We start from the raw sequence: 6,000 nt of genomic DNA, 5'->3' as shown, positions 1-6,000 counted from the left end.
AACATGTCAACCTTTTTTTTAGCTGAAATAACGATACTAACAGTATGAAAATATACAATACATCATTTGTTTCTATTAAAAAATTCGTCTATGGAGTAGAAGGAGTTGGCCGCTAGTACGTCTTTCAGGCTCCTTTTAAATTGATCTTTATTTGTTAAATTTTTTATGTTTGCTGGCAAATTATTGAAGATGAGTGTTCCTGTGTAGTGGACCCCTTTTTGAACTAAAGTAAGTGCTTTTAAGTCTTTGTGCAGATCATTTTTGTTCCTGGTATTGTATGTATGAACTGAGCTGTTTGTTGGAAAAAGAGATACATTATTTAGAACAAATTTCATTAAGGAGTAAATATACTGAGAGGCAGTGGTTAGTATACCCAGTTCTTTGAAGAGGTTTCTACATGACGTCCGTGAATTTACTCCACAAATAATACGTATTACGCGCTTTTGGACTCTGAAAACTTTTGTTTGACTTGAAGAGTTACCCCAAAATATTATACCGTATGACATTATGGGATGAAAGTAGGCAAAGTATGCAAGCTTTTTCATTTTTATGTCGCCTATGTCTGCTAACAATCGAATTACAAATACAGATTTGTTAAGGCGTTTCTGCAGTTCTGTGGTGTGCTCCTCCCAACTGAATTTATTATCAAGTTGTAATCCCAGGAATTTAAGACTGTCAACCTCTTCTATCTGCTCTTCTACATACTTTATGCATATGCTGGGTGGAAACCTCTTACAGGTTCTGAATTGCATTTAGTGAGTCTTTTCAAAGTTTAATGTCAATGAGTTGGCTTTAAACCATTTATTAATACCCATAAAAATATCGTTAGCAGATCTTTCTAGAACTACACTCGACATACTATTTATTGCAATACTTGTGTCATCTGCAAACAAAACGAACTCTGCTTCTGGCAGTGTAACTGATGAGAGACCATTAATGTACACAAGAAAAAGAAATGGCCCTAAGATGGATCCTTGTGGGACACCACATGTAATTTCTTCCCATTCTGATGATGACTGATGACTTAATTTACTAGTCCCTTGTACTGACACCCTTTGTTTCCTGTTAGCTAGGTGTGACTTGAACCATTTCGCAGCACTGCCTGTGACACCATAGAATTTTAATTTATTTAAAAGGATCTTGTGGTTCACACAATCAAATGCCTTTGACAAATCACAGAAAATACCTGCTGCTTGTAATTTGTTATTTAATGAATTAAGTACATTTTCACTGTAGGTGTAAATAGCCTTCTCGATATCAGAACCTTTCAGAAATCAAAACTGTGTTCTTGATAATATGTTGTTTGTGGTCAGATGGTTGAGAAGCTGCCTGTACATCACTTTTTCTAAAAATTTTGAGAATGCTGGCAAAAGTGAAATCGGTCTGTAGTTTGATGGTATCTCTTTATCCCCTTTCTTGAATAGAGTCTTAACATCTGCATATTTTAGCCAGTCAGGAAATGTCCCAGTTATAATTGACTGGTTACACAAGTAACTTAGAATTGTACTAAACTCATAAGAACATGCCTTAATTAACTTTGTTGATATTTCATTGTAACCACTATAATGCTTTGTTTTCAAAGATTTTATTATGGAAGTTATTTCTTTTGGTGAAGTGAGTGACATATTCATGTAGCTGAAGCTATTTGTAAAGGCTAGTTTCAGATATTCAAGGGCATTATTTACTGATCCTGACAATCCTATTCTATCAGTAATGGATATAAAGTACTTGTTAAATAGATTTGCCACACTGTGCCCATCGGTTACTAATGTGTCATCTACCCTTAATGCTATTTGCTCCTGTTCCTTTCTGGTTCTACCAGTCTCCTCTTTCACTATATCCCATATTGTTTTTATTTTGTTCCCTGACATTGCTATCTTCTTCTCTTAGTGCATTTGCTTAGATGTATGAATTACTTTTTTTAATATTTTACAGTATTCTTTGTATTTAGCTAAATCATCAGTATTGGAGCTATTCTTGGTCGACAGATACATTTTCCTTTTTGTCTTACAGGAAATCTTTATTCCTTGTGTAATCCATGGTTTTATTATAGACTTCTGATTAATTTGAGTAACTTTTAGAGAAAAACAGTTTTCAAACATGGTACTGACATTGTTGATGAATGTATTATATTTTTCATTCATGTCATGGGCACTACAAACATCTTTCCAGTTCATATCTTTGAGCAGTTTTCTAAAACACTCAATTTTTGGTTGACTGACTACTCTCCTGTACTCAGATTTAGCAGTCTTGATAATCTGCTCAGAATTTACATCTAAAACAAGGAGCTGCATGTCATGATCTGATAGTCCATTTATTACAGGTTTTATGATATGATTTTGTTCCTTTGATTTGTCTATAAAAATGTTATCAATGGCTGTCCTTGAGGATTTTGTGATCCTAGTTGGAAAGCTTACAGTGTGAGTTAGATTGAAAGACAACATTACTAGCTGCAGTAAATGTTTACTGGAAACTTGCAACCTCTAAGCCACTCCACAATTCTTAATAGACAGCTCCTGGACTGTTCGACTGTGATCTAGGAAAGTGAGTGGAAATTAGGACCGAGCGAGGTTGGGCAGTGATCAGCATTCTGGGCTCGCATTCGGGGGGGCGGAAGCTCAAATCCTTGTCTGGGCATCCAGGATTAAATGTTCCATGACTTACCAAACTCGCTTAAAGAACATTCCGAGTCGACTCCTTTCAAAGTGCACACCCATTCTTCCTTAAGCCGAGGTTGTGCTGCATCTCTGATAACCTCAATGTTGACGGGGTGTTACGCACTTGTCTTCTCTTCTACCTCCATTTTCGAAATTAGGATGTCTTAAAAGGAAGACCCACCAAAATAAGTTCAAATGGTTCAAATGGCTCTGAGCACTATGGGAGTTAACAGCTGTGGTCATCAGTCCCCTAGAACTTAGAACTACTTAAACCTAACTAACCTGAGGACATCACACACATCCATGCCCGAGGCAGGATTCGAGCCTACGACCGTAGCAGTCGCGGGGTTCCGGACTGCGCGACTAGAACCGCGAGACCACCGCGGCCGACACCAAAATAAGTGATATTCGTGGTATTGAGCTGGTAGACCAGAGTAGAAATTCTTTTTACCCTCATTTTTATTGGCTTAAAATATTTCTTAGCGAGCTTATCTTCATATTCATTCACATATAGTGTGCCATAAATGTCAAAATAAGTTCAAATTGCTATCTACTGTATGGGAGTCTGGAGCATGAGAAGCTCGAATGCAAACGATGTAATACCATAACAGTTACCGACGGAATAGGGCTTTTGTTAGTTTCGGATATTCGCACAGACGGCATTAGTATCAACTGAAATACTATTCTCAACAAGTTCTCTCTTCGTAACATAATTGGTTTATGGTAAACATCCTGAAAGCACGCGTACCAGTCTTAAATAAGTACAAGAGCTCAGGAGGGGGAGGCATGGGACAGCTGAGAAAGAGATGGCGTTAATTATATGGAGCTGGAACCAGGACATTATTTAAGCGTTGAAGTTTTTATGGCAAGTAAGAAGTGAGTGTTTGAAAATGACAAACAAAAGCAATCTCAGTCGTGCAGGAAACGTTTCGATCAGTAATCAGAAGCCATTTAATCTATACAATTTCGTCAAAATGAGAGGGGTTCGATGACGGTGACAAAAAGGCTAACTGTACGGTTCCGGCAATGTTCAGCGACAATATTAAAAACCAAAATTGAAATTTAAAGGCTAATTTTTTTCAAAACAACATTTTTAAAATTTGTCGGGAGCTATATAGCTCATGAAATATATATGTAATGATATGAAATATATATGCAATGAAATATATATATGCAATTGTGTGGCATTTGGTAACTTGTGAGTCGGCTTTTCTTCTGCCGCAGTAGGAAGCATTTTTTCGATACATTTTAATTTCGATTTTTTGTACACATTCTTATTACGACTTTATCGTCAAGGACATTGACTCTTACTTGTTTTGTAAATTGCCTTTTCCTGTGCCAGTTACTTTATCCTATACGCCTTTCGCCGTGCCCTGTTCCAAGGCAACAACAGTAGGATCAATAACGATACAGTTTTAGGTTATTAAACCACTTCGCGATCTTTTTTGTAAAAAAAGTAAATGCGTACGATTTGCTGATTTGCGTTTCCTCACATCTGATCTGGAGGTCGCACTACCACTTTAATCACTGCCATATAATCACATCTTTGTGTTTTCGCCTTCCATACACTGTTCGTCATGTTTCTCACTCTTTTTTGTGGTGGACTATTGTTCTTTTGGACAGTGTCTTGAAAGGAGGATATAAGATGAACATCAACAAAAGCAAAACAAGGACAATGGAATGTAGTCAAATTAAATCGGGTGATGCTGAGGGAATTAGATTAGGAAATGAGACACTTAAAGTAGTAAAGGAATTTTGCTATTTAGGGACTAAAATAACTGATGATGGTCGAAGTAGAGAGGATATAAAATGTAGACTGGCAATGGCAAGGAAATCGTTTCTGAAGAAGAGAAATTTGTTAACATCCAGTATAGATTTAAGTGTCAGGAAGTCGTTTCTGAAAATATTTGTATGGAGTGTAGCCATGTATGGAAGTGAAACATGGACGATAACTAGTTTGGACAAGAAGAGATTAGAAGCTTTCGAAATGTGGTGCTACAGAAGAATGCTGAAGATAAGGTGGGTATATCACGTAACTAATGAGGAGGTATTGAATAGGATTGGGGAGAAGAGAAGTTTGTGGCACAACTTGACTAGAAGAAGGGATCGGTTGGTAGGACATGTTTTGAGGCATCAAGGGATCACAAATTTAGCATTGTAGGGCAGCGTGGAGGGTAAAAATCGTAGAGGGAGACCAAGAGATGGATACACTAAGCAGATTCAGAAGGATGTAGGTTGCAGTAGGTACTGGGAGATGAAGAAGCTTGCGCAGGATAGAGTAGCATGGAGAGCTGCATCAAACCAGTCTCAGGACTGAAGACCACAACAACAACAAATATTGCGACTCCATTATGTGTTTCATCTTCTTTGGTATGTTTACATATTTGTTTCCAATCTAACTAAGTGTATGTTTGGGACTATCTTCTATTTATGATGTTTATACCGTGTGTGTGTACGAGTGAGAGAGAGAGAGGGATAGAACCGACGAGTTTTTTGTGGAGGGATTCGTGGATGAGTGAGTGTAAACATGTTGGGTTCTATTATTATTATATTTGACAGTATTATTATATTTATCCTTTTTGCGAACGTTATTCTATTATTTTATCTATTAGTGTTAATAATGAATTGCTTGGCATGTGTACTTGGTCATTCAACAGGATTTTCCCCTTTGCTTTGCTTTTCTGTATGTGGTAATTTTCTTGCATGGTTAGGAGGTGTTTTTGTTGTTGATTCTAATAATTTCATGTGATCTTCTCTAGCGGTTGCTTTGTGGTCATTTTCTCTTAGGTGTTCTGCAAATGCGGAGTGGTTTGTCCCAAATTTCCAGTGTTCTTTGTATGTGACATCAAATGTTCTCCCTGTATGCCCTATGTAAGTGCCTTCACAAGTGTTACACTATAGCTGATATATATCTGCTTTCTGGTATATGTCTCTGTTTTTTTGTCAGTTTTGAGGTGTATTTCGTATAGAATTGTCTGTTGTGTATGCTATGTTTATCCCCTGTCTTTTGAAAATGTTGGTGATTTTATGGGTAAGATCCGCAGTATCGAGAGTGCTCCGAGAATACCAAATTTCCGGCATTACCTCTCACCACAGACAGTGCAGTGACCAAAAGGCCTTCTCTTAACGACTCCGAACAGCGGAGTTTGCGTAGAGTTGCCGGTGCTGAATTCGCTAACCATTTCCGAAATGGAATGTCCCATGCGTCTAGCTCCATCTGCTCGTGCGCCCATAATCACGTCGGAGATCTCTTCACGTGACTCGCCTGAGTACGAATGACATTTCCGCGAATGCAGTGCCCTTTTATACCTTGCGTATGCGATACTACCGCCATGTGCATGTG

The sequence above is a fragment of the Schistocerca americana genome, chromosome 3 (genome assembly GCF_021461395.2).
Source record: "Schistocerca americana isolate TAMUIC-IGC-003095 chromosome 3, iqSchAmer2.1, whole genome shotgun sequence".
In the NCBI taxonomy this organism is placed as follows: domain Eukaryota; kingdom Metazoa; phylum Arthropoda; class Insecta; order Orthoptera; family Acrididae; genus Schistocerca; species Schistocerca americana.
This window is presented reverse-complemented; position numbering follows the sequence as displayed.